At 45.4% G+C, this 23,197-nt stretch overlaps 1 protein-coding gene across 3 annotated transcripts in view; it reads right to left on the bottom strand.

Moving 5' to 3' along the window:
• Positions 1-22,213, bottom strand: part of LOC146812369 (E3 ubiquitin-protein ligase RNF182-like) — a 45,811-nt gene extending 23,598 nt beyond the window's left edge. The window contains exons 1-2 of one of the 3 annotated variants that reach the window (XR_014966839.1): positions 22,098-22,189; positions 8,789-8,883 (exon numbers count right to left, since the gene is read on the bottom strand). The gene's annotated coding sequence lies outside the window, so the exon portion shown is untranslated. Of the gene's footprint in view, positions 1-8,788; positions 8,884-21,449; positions 21,769-22,097 lie in introns of those variants that run through there. The other 2 variants (XM_085619368.1, XM_085619369.1) reach the window with 2 other exon arrangements.
• Between the last annotated feature and the right edge of the window lie 984 nt (positions 22,214-23,197).

Here is a 23,197-nt window from a genome sequence, read left to right on the forward strand (position 1 = left end):
TCTCGGGGTGCCCACCCCCGGGACACTGCTGTTTGCTATTGTAGGGCGGGTGCCGAGGCTCCCGCCCTGTCATAGCAAACTTGGTTTGGATTTTGAAAGAGAAATCAGGAAACCTGCTCTCTCTTTCAAAATGCAAACCATATTGCTTTTCAACACGGGGAGCTGCATGTTAGCAGCTCCCCGTGTGGAAAAGCAATGCCGCTCCCGAAGGATGCGGGGAGCCGGCTGAGACCGTGGGGGCATTGGGGCTCCCCCCACGGTATATAGGCCCCGGGGGATGGAAGAATAGAAATTAGTAATAGGTGCTATTTTTTTTTACAGTAAAATTAGGAGTCGCGCATCCAGCACGACGCTCAGCACGGCCCCCTGGTGTGCACGCGTTGGGTGCACGACTCCTATCGCGTTGGGTGCACGATTCTGCCTGCAGCCCCTGGTGTGTACGCGTTGGGTGCACGATTCCTCTCATGTAGGGTGCGCGATTCCTAACGCGTACCGGTCGCATAGTAATCGCGCATGAAAATACATCCCATCGCATATCCCACGCAGATCCTACGCAACAGTCCTAAAATGGCGGCTAGGTTCCGTACAGTGATCGAGGAAGGTACGCTTTGGGTGCGCGGTTCCAAAAAAAAATTTGAAAAAAAGAAAATAAAATACATTTCTTTTGCAAAAAATTCTTAAACCCAAAAAAAATTGAGTTTCAATATTTGAAGAAAAAAAATCAAATTAGATTAAAAATATTTGATATAATTTTTTTTTTTTTAAATTGTAGAAATAAATAATTTAAAAAATTTAGAAAATGAATATCAAAGAAATAAATAGAGCTATTATTACATTTAAGATATTGTCATTTCAGAAATCTTCGAAAATCACCACAAAAAAAGGTTTCAGACATGTTAAATTTAGGAATTAGCATTTAAAAAACCTTTGAAATTCACTGAAAAAAACCATAGGTTTCAGACATGTTATAGTTAGGAATTAGCATTTAAAAAACCTTAGAAATTCACTGAAAAAACCATAGGTTTCATGGGTGTTATAGTTAGCTGGACATTTCACTCATACAAAAAACCATTGAAATTCCCCCGTTATAGTTAGTACTATAACTCGCGCGCCCGCAATGCACTTGTGATGACGTCACATATTACATCACTCATGACATGGTCAGTGACATCACTCATGACATCACTGATGACATCTCAAATGACATCACTGATGACATCATCCTTGTGATACAGTGGCAGACCTCCTCTCACCCTAATATAACCTTTGATACACACATTCTTAGATAGAGACTAAAATGTTCAAAAAAAGGAAATACCAATACCAGTTACAACAAGCTAATCAGTAAATTCAAGATCTACATACACATCCACTGCTTCACCAACAGTCATATATAGTCACTCATACATGTATACTCACTCATCATATGTACTCATACACCTATACATCCTGTTACACACCACCACTGATTCATAGAGTTACTCACACACATAGTCACTCATGCTAATAAAGAATCAAACATCCATTTAATTGCATATAACGTTATACACACACCACTACACTTACTTCTACAGAAACGTACACATACTTACTCTCTTAAACATTCACTTATAGAAACACATACTTATTTATTCAGGAACTCTTCCAATCTCTCACTCTCACATATACTCACTTATATACACCAATACTCACATATACTAATTTAAATAAATGTAGTTACTTAAAAGACTCTATAGAGACACTCATTCACTCGCTATCACATCCATACACACACTCATTCACCTATACAGTCCTGCACACATGCTATGTTCAACACAAACAAACACTGTGTCACTCATTCATCCATCTACGCACTAAGTAATACCCCCACTGAACCATACAGACACTCACACACTCATACTCAAAAACCAACTAATAACCCATATAGACACTCATGTAGCTACTTACCAACCCATGCAGTCACTTATACAAAACGTGAGAGAATGATAAACATATTTACAAATTTAAACATTACTCAGTAACCCATGTGTTCACTAAGATACACTTAATCAGTCCGTCATACAAACAATTTTACAAAACAAAACTTTAAAAACACATATATCCCCATTTATTCTTCCATCAACCTTGAGATATACATATAAAAAACATATTTAAAATTCAGTAAAACACACATTCACTGGATGATGTCATCAGTGATGTAATCAGTGATGTCATTTGTGATGTCATCAGTGATGTCATGAGTGATGTCACTGACCATGTCATGAGTGATGTAATATGTGACGTCATCACAAATGCATTGTGGGAATTTCAATGATTTTGTATGAGTGAAATGTCCAGCTAACAATAACACCCCTGAAACCTATGGTTTTTTCAGTGAATTTCTAAGGTTTTTTAAATGCTAATTCCTAACTATAACATGTCTGAAACCTATGGTTTTTTCAGTGATTTTATATATATATATATATATATATATATATTACCTACTGGCGGTCGCCAGTAGGTAGATCTAGTTAGGACCTAGTTACCATAGGAAATCCACAACATTCTATTTGGAATAACGTTGGCGCCGATTGACGAATGTTCGCGAAATTTTCCAAACTTTTGGCCAGCTCTGGTCCGCTCATATCCAGAAAATTTCACGGTGATTCGTCAAGCGGGGGCCGAGAAAAAAGGGGGGTCCCAAAACACGTTTTCCCCATAGGACCTGTTGACGCAGCTACAGCCCGAACTGCTGAACGGAATTACACCAAATTTGGCAAAGAGGTAGTCCTCAGTTCAGACTCGTGCCTTTTGCTTAAATGGTGTAAATCCGTTTAGTAGTTCCTGAGAAAATTAGAGTTAAAAGTACATATATATCTATGGCCTCGGAGGATCCGCGCACTCTCCCCGCAACCTCCCGAGCACGAGCTGTATGCTAATTGGCTGCCAACACTCTGAATCAGGAAGTGTTGGCAGCCATCTTGTGCCTCGGTAGCACCGAGGCACAAGAAAACCAAAAAAAAAGCGCAAAACGCGACAAGGGGGCAGGGTAGAAACACCCTGACCCCCTAGGCCTGCTCAGAGGTCCCACAAGGACCCCCAAGGCCCAAAAAAAAAAATATATATTTTTTTTTAAATCGCGGGATGCGCTTAGGATCCGCGCACCCCGCTGCTGAAAAAAAAATGAAACGCGGCCGCGGCCGCGCTTCGTTTTTATTTAGCCCACGGGGGGGCCAAGTCCCAGGGGCAATATGTATATTATAATGGGGGGCCCAGAGGGGGCCCCCGAGCCCCGGGGACCGCCACCCCCGGGGCTTTATTATACATGGGTGGGGGGGCTCAAAGGCCCCCCCAAGCCCCAGGGACCGCCACCCCCGGGGACTTTATGTCAATGTATGTGGGGGGGCTCACGGCCCCCCGGGGACCGCCACCCCCCGGGGCTTATCTGAATTATGGGGGGGCTCTCAGCCCCCCAGCCCCGGGGACCGCCACCCCCGGGGCTTTATTATACATGGGTGGGGGGGCTCAAAGGCCCCCCCCAAGCCCCAGGGACCGCCACCCCCCGGGACTTTATGTCAATGTATGTGGGGGGGCTCACGGCCCCCCGGGGACCGCCACCCCCCGGGGCTTGTTTTTTTTTTAAAACTAAAAACCCTGTGTGGGGGGACTCGAGCCCCGCCCACACGCCCCAGGGACCGCCACCTCCCCGGGGCACTAATTATTTAACATAGGGGGTCCGTTACGGACCCCCAAGCCCGGGGACCACCACCACCCGGGGCTTTAAATTAAGTGGGAGGGGGGCCGCGCGGCCCCCCCTGGAGCCAATGATGGCCCTGTGGACCGCCACCCCCCAGGGCCGGCTCCTGCAGTGTCCCGGGGTGCCCACCCCCGAGACACTGTAGTTTGCAATGACAGGGCGGGAGCCTCGCGGCTCCCACCCTGCCATTGCAAACTGCTTTGCTTCATAGAAGCGAGAGCAGGGAAACCTGCTCTCGCTTCAATGAAGCAAAGCAGATTGCTTTTCCACATGGGGAGCAGCATGTTAGCTGCTCCCCATGTGGAAAAGCAATGCCGGCTCCCGCAGGAGGCGGGGAGCCGGCTGGGACCGTGGGGGGATTGGGGACGCCCCCATGAGTTGGCCAGGCCCCGGGGGATGGGGTCCCCGGGGCCAGTAGTGGCCCGGGATGGGGGCCATGCGGCCCACCTCCTCAAAAAAAAAAGAACAAAAAAAAGAGGCAGGCTGGCCCCGGGGGATGGGGTCCCCGGGGCCTTAAGTGGCCAGAGGAGGGGGGCTACGCAGCACCCCCCATACAAATATTTAAAAATTTGGCCATGCCCCGCGGATGGGGTCCCCGGGGCCCGGAATTGGCCATGGGAGGGGGGCCACGCGGCCCCCTTCCCGTAAATATTTTTTATTTATTTTCATTTGGGGGTGAGGCCCTGGGGGATGGGGTCCACAGTGCCCCCAAAAAGTAAAAGGAAGGGGTGCCACACAGACCCCTTTCAAAAAGAAAAAAAAGACGCGATCGTCCCTAGGCCCCGCCCCTCACAAACACACTCTGCAAACGCGCCCTGTGGCGCGTTTTAAATTGGGAAATTAATTCCCCTTTAATACTGGGGGTCCCTGGGGGCCAACTAGCCCACCAGGTACCTCCAGTAAGCGCCACAGGGCTGCGTTGCAGAGAGGTGCTCCAGGCCACGCCCCTTTTTACACCTCTCTGCAACACAGCCTTGTGGCGCTTACTGGAGGTACCTGGTGGGCTAGTTGGACCCCAGGGACCCTCAGGATTCAAAGGGACTTAATCCCCCAACTCAAAATGCGCCACGGGGTGCGTGTGCACAGTGGTGAAGGTAGGGGGCGGGGCCTGAGGTGATATGTGTGCAAACGTTTTAAGTTGGGGAATTAATTCCTCTTCAATCCTGAGGTCCCCTGGGGGCCAACTAGCCCACCAGGTACCTCCAGTAAGTGCCACAGAGCTGTATTGCAGAGTGTTGTAAAAAGGGGCGTGACCTCTGAACACCTCTCTGCAGCGCAGCTCCCTGGCGCATACTGGAGGTACCTGGTGGGCTAGTTGGCCCCCAGGGGACCGCAGCATTGAAGAGGAATTAATTCCCCAACTTAAAACGTGCCACAGGATATGTGTTTGCACACGTCACCTCAGGCCCCGCCCCCTTCCTTAACCATTGTACAAATATTCCTCTAAAATCAGCCGAACTACGAATTACGATTTACTCACCTGTTATCAGGAGAGAAGCCAGTGATGCATCTTTTAGCCCAGCACTGACCCTGAAAAGTAATTGTAAGCGTACTTACCAGTAACTTGTATTTCCTTCCGTAGGAATACATTGTGTGGTTTTCAGCAGAAAAGTTTCAGTGTCCATTTTTTAAATGTACAAATATTCCTCTAAAATCAGCCGAACTACGAAGTCCGATTTACTCACCTGTTATCAGGAGAGAACCCAGGGCTGCATCTTTTAGCCCAGCACTGACCCTGAAAAATAATTCTAAGCGTACTTACCAGTAACTTGTATTTCTTTCCATAGGATTCCATTGTGTGGTTTTCAGCAGAAAAGTTTCTAAGTGTCCATTTTCACAAACTAAAAATGTTCCTAAAAAATCGTCTGTATGACTTAAACACACTCTTTCAACTGTTTACAGGAGATTCACCTGTGCTGGATCCAGGATCCACCACTGAGTAAGAAAAAGTAACGATAACACTACTTACCTGCTAAGTGAATTTTCTGCCATAGGATAACATTGGTGATTCTATGTGGAAACATTTCTAATTGTCAACTTTTAAAATACAATAATAATCCTTAAAAATCACTACTGTAACCAAAACGCTTTTACTCAACTGTTTACAGGAGATGTCCAAGGACTGAATCTAGGATCCAGTCCTGTGGTTATAAAAGTAATCCATAAAGTAACTAATTGCATTTGACTAGAAATTCACATTCAGCTCAATGTTGCTTTGTGTTTGAAATTGGGTTGCCCATTGCAACAACTGTAACTACTGTACTTAAAAGTCTATTGCCTATTTGCAAAGTATTTAAACTAAAGTAATTCATTCTGAGAAAGTATATTTTGTATTGTAATGTATAATGTAATTAAAAAAATAAAATATCTAAAACAAAACAGTTTTAAAAATGTAGTAAATCAGTATAACAATTAATACATTAAAAATTGTCATTTACAAAACCTTTGAAATAAATTCACTGAAAAAATCATAGGTTTCAGGCCTGATATAGTTAGGAATTCGCATTTAAAAAACCTTTGAAATTCACTGAAAAAAACATAGGTTTCAGGCCTGATATAGTTAGAAATTAGCATTTAAAAAACCTTTGAAATTCACTGAAAAAACCATAGGTTTCAGGTCTGATATAGTTAGAAATTAGCATTTAAAAAACCTTAGAAATTCACTGGAAAAACAATAGGTTTTAGGGGTGTTATAGTTAGCTGGACATTTCACTCGAACAAAACCATTGAAATTCCTCCAATATAGTTAGCTGTACTAACTACATCTCGCGCGCCCGCAATCCACTGCTGATGATGTCACATATTACATCATTCATTACATGGTCAGTGACATCACTGATGACATCTCAAATGACATCACTGATGACATCATCCACGTGACAATCAGATACACCTCATCATACACTAGTATAACCTTTCATCACTCACTGTAAAATACAGAGTGCCAGATTTAAAACCATTGACACACCAATACAAGTTTCTAAACACCCACTGAGGGATTCCTAGATCTATAAACACATCTAATCACTTACCTATAGATTCACTCATACATGCTGTCAATGATCAATAGAACACTATCAAATATACTTATACACCTATATCGACATTACACACCAGCATACATCCTAATCACTTATGAAGTCATCCTACTCACTAATGCAAACAATGGATCATACTTACTTTTACTTAGCTATACACTTATAAAAACACCACTTCATCTATTCATATAGATAATAGCTCATACTTAGTGTGTTATAAAATCACTATTACAACTATACAGTTATCCATACAGTCACTCATACAATCACTGAGTCTTATGTATACTTATTTATATAAAACAACTGACACATACACTGGCTTTTATTTTTCTAGTTTGTTGGACATGTACCATTGAGACATATATTTGCTCATCGCCACACCCATAAAGATATTCACTCACCAAAACAACTGTTATAACATGTAGTTTTAACTTCATATACCTACTGAATCAACTATTCACACATCTTTGCGCAGTCACACACCCCCCACCGAATCACACACACATTCACTCTCCCATACAAATACTCAGTTAACTAATCAATAAATGATATAGACTTTCACGTAGCTAGAAACCAACTAGTACAGCAGCTTACACAACAACTGACAAAGTGATACAGATATTCACACAGTTTAGTCACTATCCAATATATTTAGTGAGACACTTTAAATTAATCAAGTAAACAGTCAATCACACTGCTACTAAATCCTCCATCCAGATATTTATATTTATATATCAACTCATTCTTCAATGCAAATTGCTATAAATATAATACATATTTAAATTACGAACCAAATCACATTCACTGGATGATGTCATCAGTGATGTCATTTGAGATTTCATCAGTGATGTCACTGACCATGTCATGAATTATGTAATATGTGACATCATCAGCAGTGGATTGCGGGCGCGCGAGATGTAGTTAGTACAGCTAACTATATCGGAGGAATTTCAATGGTTTTGTTCGAGTGAAATGTCCAGCTAACTATATCACCCCTAAAACCTATTGTTTTTTCAGTGAATTTCTAAGGTTTTTTAAATGCTAATTCCTAACTATCACTACTGACATCATCCAATGAATGTGACAGTTTGGTATATGCTTTTATAACTGGAATGTGCTCAGCAATCTGCACCTAGACCCAATTTTCTATCACCTTTGTAGTGATAATGGGCATAATCTTTTGTAACATGCAGGACATTAATCTGTCAAGTCAGCCAAACCTAGTAGATATTATCATCTGTTTTTAGAGGTATTCAGGTGCATAAAAAATGAAATGGCTCTGTAGATATTACTGAGGGAGCAAGCATAGGTAGCTGCTCCTTACAAGAAGGAACAATGCTGGCTCCCCCAATATGTGGGGAGTCAGCTGGGGCTGCGTGGCTCTCTCCGCTGCCCTAAACTTGTAGTTTGTCATTTGAGATATCATCAGTGATGTCATTAGTGATGTCACTGAGCAGGTCATCAGGGATGTATTATATGAGGTCATAAGCAGTGCATTGCAGGGGTGAAAGTTATAGTTAGCTCAGGTAACTATAACTGCTGAATTTCACTGGTTTTGTACAAGTGAAATCTGAGCCTAACTTTACCATCCCTGTAACCTTTGGCTTTTTCAGTGAATTTATAAGGTTTTTTTAAATTCTTATTTCTAACTATAACGTCCCTCTGACCTTTGTTTTTTTAAGTGACTTTTTAAGTTTTCAAAATTCTGCTTCCTAACTATAATGTCCCTGTAACTTTTGTTCGACACAGAAATGCATTGAGTTCTTCTGCCCAGTCCAATAGTTTATTAATAACGTGACTACTCTTGTGTGGGCCAAAAAAAGACTATAGTAATCTTATCTCAATACATTGAGTCTTGTTGATACATCCCAATCAGTACTCAGTTATATTTATGTCTTCATTGAGTACCACATAATGAAGGCATTAAAAATGTCCATATTCTAAATGACTATAGTATTCTTGTCTCTACCCAAATTGTTAACAAATTACCTCAGCACTGATGGTATCATTTCATAGATCTATTCATGCCTGATTTGTAAATTCCACATACGCACGATAAAGATTCTTAATATTGTGATGAACAAAGATTATCAAATTGACGGGCACCATCTAAAGTGACATAAAAACAAAAGAAAATTTACAATGACCATGTGAAATATAGTAAGAATAATTGAACAAGAGTAAAATAAACATTTAAATCACAATGCATGAAATTATCAGTCGAGTCAATTACAGATGTACATGAAGTTTTTCATCATAATTCATACCTAAGGGTATGAGGCAATTCCTTTCTATTATGTTCCATGACTTCAGGCATTTATGCAGTGGCAGCTGCTCCCGGGAAGCAGTAGTGGGGCGGGGAGGGTTTTATAAAAAAAGACAAATCATTTACCTGTCCGCAGGTCGGCCGCTTCCTTTCCTCCATCCTCTCTGTCCTCTTCCTTTCGTGGAAGCAGGAAGCACCTAGGCTCCACTAAGCCAATCACAACGCTGCAACACAGCACTGTGATTGGTCTGAGCACCATGGCTCGATGTTCAGACAGGGACTGGGAGCCTGGGCATGTTCTCCACCCCGTCTGTAGAATGCAGCCAGTGGCGAACATGCAAAGTGTGCATGACTGTTTGGCCGGCCCAAGACTGATGGTCAAACAGTCATGCATACTTAGAGAGTGCCACCACTCCTTCCCGCTGCTCTGCCCAGCCCACCCCGAAAAACTGCCTCCGCAGAAAAGTTAAATTATAATGCGTTATTATCATTTTATTTCTCATTTTTCTCTGTACTGAAAGGCAGTGGTGCAACGCTCCTCCGCCTCAGCGCCGGAGATGTTCCTGCGTTTCAGTATGAGAGTTCTGCCTCCTCTTTGTCTTTTTGGTAATACGATCATTTCCAAAATAGCTCATTAGTAGCAAATCACTGTTGTGGTTTTTTTTTAACTGTTTAGCAGTACTATAATTCATATCTTCATTAGTGATGGCTCTAGTCTGTTCTAATATCTTCTTTTTCACTGTGAAAGTAGTGCTCCATTTGTATAGATTATCACAGGGGAACTTGATAGCATACACTACATATTCAGTCTTGCACTAATGGGTTTTTTAATCTTTAATTTTCAGTCAGAGTTGCCTATGTCACATTCAAAGACATATTTGTTAAATTTACAGGTTTGCAATGTTACACACTGCAGCAACCAAAGTTGTTTCACTGCGTTACGTGGAAGAGAGAGTAGAGCACCGACATATCTACTATGGCGCTGTTACTATATCTCCCTGTGCTGGCATACTTGGTATACTATCTCTGTACTGGGGTGAATGTATGACATTGTTCTGCATTCTGTCCATCAATTGTTCTTTTTGCATTTGTCACCCCGAGTGAGACGGGTATGCCCAGACGTGGGTCCCGTTCTCTCCATGCCACTGGAGTCAAGCTATCCTGGCTGTTGAAGGCTGAAAGCCCGAAACCGGTCCTAGGATGCTTGTTTCCAGTCCAGGGAGGACCTTGCCTGGCAGTTCGGGCTGGACTGTTTCCACTGGGCACAGGGTCAAGACTGATTTGCATATGGCTGTGTCCAAACTGGAATGGCATGATGAGCAGAAAAACGATAGATTTAGGCCCAGATCTCTGTACTGGGGTGAATATATGACATTGTTCTGCATTCTGTCCATCAATTGTTCTTTTTGCATCTGTATACTTTTGGCTGCCTTGTGCCACGCGCACACCTTTGCACCATCATGCAATGATGTATGCTTGAAATCGATCAAAGGTTTTGTACTAGAAGGATACTTTTCCAGTGTAAAATTCTAAGCTTACCATAAATTAACACGTTTCCAAATTTGTATGTATTCTGTTCAGAACAGCACAGATTTAAAGCTGGAAAAGTTATGAGGAAAAAACTTTTCTCCAAGGTTATGCCTGCCTCAAGGATGTTTAATTTTTTATGCAAATCCTTGTCTACCAATGTTAGTAAATAGTGTTTTGTATCAAACTTCATGGATGGTTGCATGGAACTGCCCACGTACCACCGCATAGAGCTACTTTGTGTTTCTTTAGGGCTAATTTCCAGGGCAAAGCAAACATTACAAGCACTACTTTGTGTTACTTAAGGACTACTTTTTAACACAAAACAATTTTTGTGCTGCTGCACCGCGTTAGTAAAGCTGGGCCACAGTGTTATGCCTAAGACTATATGATGAAGGGTGTAGGAAACTTGCTCTGTATATTCTATACCAAAGTAAGGTATAGTGTACACAGAGTCCACTGGAACCCCAAAGGTAGGCAGAGGTAAAAGTAGATAATATCTTACTCTCTATTTGTGGTAGTGTGCGCGAGCAGTAAGGCTTTATCAGAGGGTAGTGTTAAGCATTTATTGCACACATTCAGGCAAGAAATTATGTCACACACTCAAAGACTGAACTCAGACCAATTTGTTTGTATAAAAATATGATTCAGTTTGTATTTTATTTTCTAGAACCAAACCAGGCCTGGTACAGGTACATATTATAACACTTTGCAGGAATAATGCAGTTAAATACATTTGAATGCAGTTGAATGCAGTAGGATTGGTTACAGGTAAGTCATTTGGTTGTAAAGCAGTTTAAATTACTTTTCAGTTACTTTTCAGATTACTTTGTACATTACTTTTTAGATTACCTTTTAAGTTACTTTCTCTACTCAGGGTGATATGCCTAGATATCACACTGGGACATTTCCAAGAAGAAAGGTAAGTAAATAAGCTTTTGTACATTTGCAGTCTGTTAGGTTTTCCTACAAACCAACTACACACTTTTAGAACAATTTTCACAAGAAAGCAGTTCAATGCAGTCCTATGGGATAAAACAGTGTTATCGACTTAAAGGTAAGTACTTAGGTTTAGGAGTTGGTTTTCTGGGGTTGGACCAAGGGTTCCCCCAGGGTCAAGGATGCACTCTCAAAGCACCCTCAGCGGCACTAGGGCGGCCAGTTGCAGAGTGCTGAGGCCCAATGTTATCCAATAGGGGATAGGGAACTTCCGGTAGGTGGCTGCTCACGAGCAGGCCACAAGGTTGTGGGAGCAAAGCTTCTGGACTTAAGCTCAGGGCAAAGGGAGATTCGAGTTAGCACACAAGGTGCACCCACAGCGGCACAGGGGCGGCCAGGAGCAGGGTGCTGTTTTGGCGTCGGGTGCTGTTGTTTTCAATGGGGATTGCCGGTTTTGGATTTTGGCTGCAGGCTTGGTCCAGGAAGTTTTCCGGGAGGATCCAACAGCTAGGCAGGTAAGTTGGAGGGCTCAGGGATGTAGGTGCACCTCAGGTTCTCTTCACCAGGGCTTAGGGCAGCTGGATGCTGGAGTGTCTTTTGAGGTCAGATTTCACCTTACGGGGCCACTTGTGGTTGGGGTGGTCTCCATGCAGAGGCTGCAGGCTACGTTGGAGAGTCCTGGAGGGGTCAACTCACGGAAGACTCAAACTCTGGAGCACTGGGGGACCTCGCTGGGACTGGTGGGCCACTCGGATTAGGCCTGTAGGCGTCGGGTTTCTTTGTCTTCAGGAGGCTTGGCGTCTTTCTTGGCTCTTTCTTTTGAACAGAGCTGCTGTTCACAGGAGATCCGGTCTTTGTGGAAGGAAGTTAGTCCTCCCAGGGGTTCTGGAGGTCACTGGCTGCAGGACAGGTGACTTTTGGCACAGGATCTCTGGAAACTGCAGACGAGTTGGGAGGGCTGTGGCCAAGTCAGTTGTTTTCTGCAGTCTCCTCTGCTGGGCGTCTTCTTTCGTCCTTCTTCTTCTTAGGTTGCAGGAATCTCTCTTCTTGGTTCAGGGCTGCCCCTTAAATACTGTATTTAGGGGTGTTTTAGGGGTCTCGAGGTCAGTAGCCAATGGGCTACTGACCTTAGGTTGACTGCACCCTTGGAGTGCTCACCCCACGTGGGGGAGTGAGCACAGTCCCTAATCCTGATTGGAGAGTACCTGCCATCTGCAAGATGGTGGGCACTGAATAGTGGGCTTCACTTCGCCTCCCCCACCTGAGGGGTGAGGTTGGCAGAGGTGGGCACACTTTCTGGGCTGAGCTAATTTTTCCCACCTGTCTTCCTGCCAAAAAGGAGGGGAGACAGGAAGGGGGCCTGCTCCAGATAGCAGAAGAGGACGGGGGTTGCGTTACAAAGGCAGCAAGGCCTTTGAAGCTACCCTGCCACAGATGGCTCTTCCTGGCCTGGGGGAGGTGTGAACACCTCCGCCCAGGAAAGGCTTTGTTTTTGGGCTCAGTGAGCCATGGCTCCTACCTCGTGGGTCCAGAAACATGTCTGTGGGTGGCAGGCTGGTGTGTACCAGTCAGGGAACCCACCAGAGGCTGATCGTTTTTCAGGGGGCATCTCTAGGATGCCCTCTGAGTGCATTGTTTAGTAAATCCCACACTGGCACCAGTGTGGGTTTATTATGCAGAGAAGTTTGCTACCAAACTTCCCAGAATTCAGTGAAGCCATTATGGTGCTGTGGAGTTTGTAATGAGAAACTACCAGACCATATACACTTTATGGCTTTACTGCACTTACAATGTCTTAGAATGGACTTAGACACAGTAGGGGTACAGTGCTCATGCAACTGTACCCTCACCAGTGGTATAGTGCACCTTGCTAGAGGGGTGTCTTACCTATACCATAGGTCATGGGTTGAAGGTGTGGCACACAGGAATGTGTGCCATAATGAAACAAAACATTAAGGAGATACACACACACACACACACACACACACACACACACACACACACACACACACACACACACACACACACACACACACACACACACACACACACACACACACACACACACACACACACACACACACACACACACACACACACACACACACACACACACACACACACACACACACACACACACACACACACACACACACACACACACACACACACACACACACACACACACACACACACACACATATATATATATATATATATATATATATATACATACATACACACACCTCTAAGGGTGGTACAATGTGCTGCAGCCCTTAGAGGCCTTCCCTGGTCACAGTGACCTTGGTACCTTTTACAAGGGACTTACATGTGGCCAAAGATTTGCCAATCGGGGGTACAAAGGTACAGTTTTGGGAAAGAACAAAGGCCCTGGGAACCTAATTGGCAGGGACCTAGGGCACATCAAGTCAAGGTGCATCAGAAATCTACCAAAAAGTGAGGGGGGGTTACTGCAACAGAAACCAAGCTTCCTACAAAGGGGTACTGTAAGGTGGGCTCCTTCCCTACTTTTCTTGTGGTCTCAGTTCAGTGAACCTGTTTTAAGCTAACCACACCCCTTCAAAGTACGTCAGGTGGAAGAGAAAAGGAAGATCTACTATCAATTTCACTGCTGCTGATATAAATAAAAAAGATATGTCTTTTACTGTTCATCTTTTTACTTTTTGAATGCAGTGCACAGTGCAAACATGGGTGGCAATTGCTTGCATTTAATTAAGATTATAGATTTGAGATGTACAGTTATTTTACTTCAGCCCAGGCAGATGTGATTCAGCAATTACTCTCTTTACCAAATTTGTCAAATTAAAAGCAGTAAGATTAATTTAAAAGTAAAATGCACTGGAGTAAAGCAATAAGAGCTATGCTGTGATTGGGCAATGCTTTCACACCTGGAATTTCCAAGAGTAACACAATGAAGGCATAGTGTCCGAACTTGTGCTAGGATTACTACATTTATTCATGGAGATGTTTTAAAGGAGCACTCAGCTGACACTGCAGGGTTACCACATATCTGTATTCCAGCTCAGCTGATTCCTGCGTACCAACACGAGCGTTCTCCACCTCTACACCAAGACGGGCAGCCTGATGACACTTACCCACAAACAACGGGGAGTTAATCCACCCGGCAAGCATTTGCCAAATGACTCACCCTAGGCAAGACTAGGTTAGGGTGCGCTTGTCAGGAGCACACATATACACAGTACTTATATGCCTGCATATATAAACTGTCTTATCACAATGGTGGAAATGTTTATTATTTTCACTGTTCTTGTGATCCTAATTACACTAATCTGTTTAATTCTACTCCTAATCACAGCGCACGTCTTTTATGCAAGAATCACAGCACTAGAATACCTATTGTAAAGTCTTGCTGAGTATTTCTTGGGTATTTCATTGGGTATACACGAGAATCCAAATGAAAAGATTCTAGATCTGTTACTCTGATTTCTTTGGGGAATCAAGGTGGTCATGTTCTGAGGTTGCACACTCATTTGTTACCCTGTAAGGTTAGGGGTGCGGATGGCGCACTGTGAGCTAGCAGGACTATAGGCCAACGTCTCTTGGGGGGGTGTGGGAATCAGACTAGCACCATCCCAACGTTTATGTTGGCCAACAAACGCACAATTTTGATACAAGCTGTACAACATGGCATGAGCACTTCTTAGTAAATGTAATACGGGAGGGAAACAGGCTTTGCAAATACAATCAATAACTGTGAGCCTGCCTACTGTCCCAGAGAAACAGAGTTATTTAAATATTAATTAGGCATTTACAAGGATAATTTATTGATCTTAAACACAAAATGTATATTCTTACCCCATTCTGAATCAGTAAATAGTGCTAGTGCGAAGTTGCCATTAATGTAAGTCATAGAATCTCAGTCACTATGTCAGTACTAACAAAGCAAGCAATAGTAACCCAGTCACCACCACCAAGATAGAGTACACCTCAATATCTCAGTTACAATTGGTGCTGGTCCCACACTATATGCCTCTGCAATGCATTCAGCACCTTTTCCCCTGAACCACATAGGAATACAAAAGAAATTGTTTACATTCATGTTCAGCATCAATGATCGTACCACCAGTGCACACCAATGCAATGGCCAAAGTTGCCATGGGCATGTCCACAAGTGGGTTCACTGCTTACTGTGACACCGGATCCAAACCATACTTCACTGACGAGGCCAAATAAAGCTGAAACCTATTTTTGGTTGCTAGTGTTCCCTTCTAAAGGGGTTCTCGCCTGGAGGTTCGGGATGAACTGTTCCCATGAGGAGCAGGGTCAATCCTGATATGTATAACATGGGCCTTTTGCCTCGAGTGTCACAATGCAGAAAAAAATGGGTTGGAAATCTAACCAGAGTGATTGTCAGACTATTTGCAAGCACTCCTCCCATCGCATCTTGTGTGCTGTAGGTAGCTCAGTCCCTGCACATGTGAAACCCTCAGTGCAATCCTTACTCACCTTTTCATTATCAGTGCCAACTCCCTAGTGTTTGGGACCCAGTCAGCAGCTGGTGTGGAAGTGATGGGGCACTGCCCTTTGCGCAGACACCCCAAAAAGGGCACAGCAGGATCAGTGAAATCTTCATGGAGGTTCACAAACCTAGGATGGGCCGTCACAGTACCAACAGGACTCGACCTTTGGTACCAAATGGCTGGGCAAGTCAAGACTAGGCGGCTGCTGATTTAAAAATAGGCAGATTCCGAAGACCTCCATGTCCCAAACCAGTCCCTGCAGCAAATGCTGGCATTAGAGGAAAGAAGGGTGGCACATAGAACTGGCACCCACTGGCATCCTCCCAGAACACAAAGAGCACAAGGAAGGTCAGTCCACTGCTAGGGCACCTAGAAGTGGATAAAAGGTCTAGAATATGCCCCCAGATCCTTAGCCTGGGGTACGGGCCAGTTAATACCTAGCGCAGCCAGGTATAGAAGGAGAGCTTTGCCACTGATGGATCAATGCTCGCCCAGCTAATCTTTTTTCACATCTGGGGGGCAGTGGCGGCTTCTCCACTAAGGCGGAGGAGCATCGCCCCACTGCTCAAAAGGGAAAATGAAATTATAATAACATATCGTTATTATCATTTTATTTTACCTACTGCAGTCAGTGGTGGGGTGGGGTGGGGTGGGGCAGGCCAGGGCTGGCTAGAGCAGGGGAGGAGTGGTGTGCACTCCCTCAGTGCACATGAACTGTTTGGCTGGCCCTCTTGCGCCGACCGAACAGTTTGTGCACACTTTGCCTGTTTCTACCAGGCTGCATTACACAGCCTGGTCAGGAACGATCCACGGTGCGCAGACCAATCACAACGCTGCTTTGCAGCATTGTGATTGGCTCAGGGGAGCCTGTCTGCTGGGGTGCTTCCTGCTGCCGCCAACTAGGACAGGAAGATTAAGAGGACGAGGACGGAGGAGAGGCTGCGGCCGGCCGTTAAAGGCAAGTCTTTTTTTTATTATTATTATTGCACTCCTCCACCCACCCTCCCTACCTACCACCCCTGTACAGTAGCAGCCGCTACTGCTGGAGCATACTGACTCTCAGTCCAGATTACACCGCATTACCGCCTGTCTTTGCAGTCCTAGAGTGAGGTGAACTTGCTCCCCAGTACTTCATTCTGGACGGTGGAGCTGTCTGTGTCTATTTCTTACTTGGTGGTTCAGTGCCTTGGATTGGAAATGTGTCAGAGCGCTAGCAGCCAGTAGATGAAGACGAGTCTACAGGGCGGAGGTCCTTGTTGCCTGGCTATCGGGAGAGATATGGCATACTTTATTACCATCCCCTGGAGCCCGCGAGACGCCCTTGCCCGCCCCCTCTGTATCAGGGAAGAACATTAATAAAGCCACTGAGCATGGCACCTAGCCAACCATGTTTGTCTTTTTTAGGGGTTACACTGGCACCTGGGCCACGTATTCCACATGGAACCACTGTGTCCCTGCAGCTGTTTAAGGATAGCGACTGGGACTAACTTTGGGCAAATCCCTGTGAGCTGCGCACACATCTCCAGCAGCCCCCATGTACCTGTGCAGGTCGGCACCAAACTGTGGATGAAAGTAGAAGGGGGCTACACTGAAAGGGCATATCTTCAGAAGGGTGAGCCGTGATGGTCTTATTTGGGGCAAATAGTGACAGAGAAATACACCTCTCTTTTCCTTTCTCCCTGTACCCTGTCCTCTTCCATAAGCCTCGCTCTGCCAATTGGTAGGGACAGACATTTACCTGGGGCAGCTTTCGCAGGACGGTACCAGCCTAATTATGATCGGAGGGCTCAGGCTTCCTGGCTTCTGATGACTGCATCTGAGCTTTTCCCAGAGCAGTGATTCCTTACCTGTGGCCCGTGCAACCCTGGGGGTCCGCGGTGCATACTCAAGTGGTCTGTGACTGTTTAGAAAATTAACAAGCATTTACAATGCAATTGGTCTCACCTGTGGGACCTTATATGTATTTAGTTATGCAGCACATTAGCCTGAGTGCTGAAACATTTACTGTTTTTTAACATAGAGGGAAAGTAAGCAGCAAACTGTGTGTCACGCCAGGTATGGAATGAAATATTGCCTTTCAGCAGAAAATGGTATAGTCAAAACCTCTGTTTTTAATATACAATCAGGGCCTTCGGTGGTCATATCACTGAAAATACAAGATTTAAAAAAAAATATTATTGTCTATGGGTGCTGGTGGAGGACAATTTCTATGGACTGGAATCTAGAGAATGCTAAAGTGATTCTGGTATTTTACTGACCTCTGCTGGTCGTTTTCTATCAAGAAAGTTAAATAGAGGCAGTTGCCAGAAAAATAAAAAAACTAAAGTCCTCAGCAGAAAGCAATTCTGGTATTTTACTCACCTCTGCTGGTCGTTTTCTATCAAGACAGCTAAATAGAGGCAGTTGAACAGAAAAAAAAGTTCCTAAGCAGAAGCAGACAAGTCCTAGGGTTGATCTCTAGAGCCCTCATAGTACATACACATATAAGTATATACTAAAGTATATACAAGAAGTCTTGAATGCTTGACAAAAAAATGAAATAACATTAGTAGATTAATAGAGCACAAACACACACAACAGAAAAAGTTGCAAATAGTAAACTTTAAAACGCTATGGAAAGGTGATGGAATTTGACACTGGAAGCTAAAAATTAGGTTGGTATATTTATCTCGATTTGTGGCAGCAGTGTAAATGCAGCAACAACTCCTTACTATTTGTAGGTCTGGCTTGAAAGCGCAGTTACCTGGGAGCCTTATTGTTACCAATTATTTAAAATACACAAGTAGGAGACTTTTTCTCCTCCCAGTAGAATAATACTCTCTCACATCATGGATGGTATATCATTCCACCCCTATAGAGTGCTTACACTAAAATACTTGCAGATTAATTTTATACCTCAAAAGGACTCTGAAACATCACACTGTAAATTCTTTATCTCAAAGATGCATACAGAAAACCATTTTTCGTATGTTTGACTGCAGTATACACTTCTCAGGCCTCAAGTGTGAGCCAGACCTTTTGACTATGCCTGCCAATGATTGCCTTCACTGCTGTGAACATCTCTCTTCCTCCATCACCAACAGTGCATATTCCTTGGTCTGACACTCCTCGGTGGACGCGCTGAATCTAAAAATAGCCACCACGGCCTAAAAGGAAATCAGATCACTTTATGTGGAACAGCAACCAGTGCAGCCCTGGACACCAGAGAAATGCTTTTAGGATGACAAGAAAATAGGCGGCCAAGGAAAAGAATAATGCCTGAATCACCTATCCAACTGGTACACCTGTTATATGTCCTTAGAACATGGATCGGCCAATCACAATTCTCACAAAGAGATCTCTAGCTGCTAATATAAGTCTCATTATACCACCCTAAAGGTTGGGATGTAGCTAGGTTCAGCAGTCATACCCAATCAGCAAACCATAGTGTGACTCTCCCAGCTCTTTTAATTGATCAGAGAACTCCATGGTGGCTTGGAATATTTTTACATTGTACAGTGGGGGTCTTTTATCCTATATATTGCATATAGTTAACACTGCTCTCAAGGAACACCTCATTTTACAAGAATCGTATTAACTACCTTACCTATATACTAGGTCAGTGTGCTTTTGCATATATGTATATATGATAACTTTATGCACTGTCCTGTTCTTCATCCATTTTCCACCACATCCACCCCCATTTATATGTACCCACCAAAACTGAAAATGACTATGTATGTAGTGTGTGTTGTTACTGTTCACAGCATGTTGTGTTGAAATGCTTTGTTCGTTGCCATTACATACGTTTTTTGTTTTTAAATCACCTTCAATTTGCCTCGTAATTATAAAGTAACTTGGTCTTGAGCATTGATCCCCTATATTGCCACAAAACTTGTCGGTGCCTTCAAGCTTTCAGCTTCCGGTGAAAAGAAGTCACAATGAGTATCAAAACCCAAGATGACATCATCAAACCAACGAACCTTCTAGAACGTCCGTTGGTGGTGACTGTTAGTGATGCAGGAATGGATACAGTGAACCGTTTTATCTCTTTGCACTATAAAATAAGTTAAATGCCCCTGTAGTTAGCTGGCTCAGACCGTCTGTACTTCCGTCCGTCTCAAGTTTCTAGTTTAGATATAAATTATGAAGCATACTCTTTTTTTATTCCTTCTGTATAATACACAATATAATTAAATGTAAAGTCGAAGCATAACAAAGAGCCCGGTGCTAAAAGATTTCCATTAAAATGTTAAAACTTTGCATGCACTGCATTGCTGAGAGTAGATAGCTGTCGGCACTTAAACACCAACCACCGTGAAATGAGAACCGTTTGCTGACATGTTTCTATAAACTGAGGAAATGGGCTGTTTTGCGCGCGCAGAGAATGCCCCAGGGAGCGGCCATCTTCTCACCGCCAGTCAAAGCACACACGATAGAGACCCCTGGGTGAGAACCTGGGGGTTAACAATAGCAGGCCCCAGGGGCCTGCCGTGTGTATGAATCAATCAATACGGCTATTTGTGGCCCAGACCACAGCGGTCTCTTCCGAGCGAGCTCCGATTACAGCCGAGCAGAGGCCTGATGGAGCAGGCGGGATCCGGGCCTGGCGCAATCCGCCTGACAGAGCCTGTCGGAATTAAATGGCTGGCAGGGGCGGGCTGGCAGCGAGAGAGTGAGTGGCAGCAGGGCGGGATGGCAGCGGGACAGTGAGAGGCAGGGGGTGGGCAGCAGAGGTCAATTTTATAGAGAGCAAGTAGCAGCGAAGCAAAGATGCCGTGTCCTCATGCAAGAAGGTAAAATTGCCCCTCTCCTCATTTGATAGTAAAAAACAGTCCTAATTGGAGTTTAGTGGGCCACTCACACCCCTGGACCCGGTGCCACTAGCGGCCCGGTTGCACGTTATATAGGCAAGCCCTTGGGTTGGGCGAAAAATACCAGTAGTAACAAGTGTGCATTCACACCAGGGATGGCTGCATGCACTGTTTCCCTCCTGATTGGTAAACCGCCTACTCCATGCTGTTGATTTAAAAGTACAACATAATATATCCTAACTTATTTTACACAAAAAGTATAACTCAAGATTAGGTAAAATGATAATTAACCTTCTGCAGCGGTAGATGTAAAAACTATTTTTTTCTGTGCTTTAAAGTGGCTTTAGGGATGTCTGTACAAATGATAACCTGTAACATGACACGAGCACCTAGCCTTATAATAGTGCTATATATTTAATTTTCACGAGCACTTGTGATATTTATTTTCAGTTCTTCAGGGGTAAATGCTATTTGCTACCTCCAACCCAGTATCATGTCCTTCCATCGCCTTCTTCCACTCACCAACCGTTGTCATCATCCTCTCAGAGTGACACCCACCTTCCCTGATGGGCCTTACAGTTCACACCCTGAATCAAATACAACTAAGCGCTGCCAAGAGGGCTCAAAGTGCAGGGATGGGCGCCTTACCAATAAACAGGTGTGGGGCAGTTCATCATCAGGGAATAGGGCTCTCTCCCAGGGCCCTGGCCAGTCTGCTTAGCGGCCCTGGGGACTGTCCAAGGACATTGACTCGCTGCTGTGCCGGCAGGCTCAGAATCGTCCAATCAGCGAGAGTTAGGGGTCTACAGGTTCGGTCCTGTGCTGAGAGGCGGGTTGACCCGGAGCCCTGGACACATGATGCCGAGCCACAGGAGGGTGCTGCCCTGTTGCATTCACTGCGGAGGGATGTCAGAGGGTTGACCTCGGCGGTGACTTCCCTGCGCGGGATCAGTATGGTGCAGACCAAAAGGCCTGTTGCATGAACTCCTGAGGCACATATTGGGGCTGACGCAGGGCCCTGTGCTGCATGGTTAGGGGACGGTGGGGCTGACTCGGGGCCTTCGTGCACCCCCTGCTAAGGGATGAGGGGTTCATGCACTCCTGCTGAGGGACAGGAGGGGGCTCGCGCAGGTCCTGTCTTCACTGCTGAGGAACAGGACGAGGCTCGTGCATTCCGGCTGAAGGGCGGTGTGGCATGGGGGTGACTAACTTAATGCGATGCAACCACCGCTATGGCGAGAGGCATCCAATCACTGCCGTAGACCCCCCTTCGAGTGGTGCCCGAATGGTACTAACCTGCCTCCGGCGGTGCCCTGGAGCTGGGCCGCTGGGCGAGCCGTGGGCGCTGTCGCTTGTCCCTCCAGTGAGACCCATGAAGGCTGCTCCAGGACAGCTTATCCGCCTAGTGCAGCAGGAAGCCGAGGACCAACCCCAGCAGATAGACCAGGGAGGGGGAGACAGGAGCAAACAGGCATCCGCCTCGGCGTTGCCATGGCAACAGGGAGATGGAGAGCGGAGGGGACATGAACGCAGCGAGCCGTGCTGGTCCTGGGCCCCCTCACCCTCCTCTCGATGCCGTCACTCCGGCACCACACTGCACCAAAAAAGCCTCCAGGAACAGGAGAGCCGGGGAGGGGGGGGGGGGGGGGGGGCTGGTTCTTTCGGGTTCCCCCTGCGCCATCACCCGTTTTGGGGGTGATAGCATTGGCAGAGGATAGCTGTTGCGAGTGGGGGGGGGGGCTAAGCCATCTGTGGAACAGTGAAGGAACTGTGTCGTCTGCAGACAGGAGATGTAGGCAGTCGTGTGGGAGCTCCGTGGAGTGGTGTAGTGGTGCTGGATGGTTCAGTAGTGTAGGACATGGCGTTGCAGTGCTTGCTGGGAATGCGGTTGAGGGTGATGGAGTAGGAGCAGACACCGCGAGGAAGTTGCAGGGAACTGCGTAGACGCACTGACTGAGGAAGCCGCCTTGAAAGTCACAGGAGCCGCGTGACTCCTCCTGTATAAGTAGTCAGTGGCTGTAGGAGTATGTAGTGTGAGTTCAGAGTGCGCCGCTCGGACTCGGAGTAGCCCCGCAGGGCTGGGTCTGGTGCAGCACTGATTAAATGGCAGCCTCCCTCTCCCTCTCCCTCCCTCGTGAGCTATGAACAGCTCTGCCTGCCTCTACCCACTCAGCCTGGGGCCTGCGGCCACGTCCACGGCTGGCAGCACTCGGTGCATTTCATTAAGGGAGAGCTTTAATTGAAAGCGTGTCCTTGCCCGGGAGATGAGCAGTCTGGGGCCGAGCCAGCCCCCTGCCTCTGCCCGGGCTCCGGTTGTGGTTGGAGTGATGGATCGCTGTCACGTTATCTGCAGCCGCTGCTCGCGCGCACGACGACAGTCAGCCGCTCTCCCTCCG

Source organism: Triturus cristatus, chromosome 7 (genome assembly GCF_964204655.1).
Source record: "Triturus cristatus chromosome 7, aTriCri1.1, whole genome shotgun sequence".
In the NCBI taxonomy this organism is placed as follows: domain Eukaryota; kingdom Metazoa; phylum Chordata; class Amphibia; order Caudata; family Salamandridae; genus Triturus; species Triturus cristatus.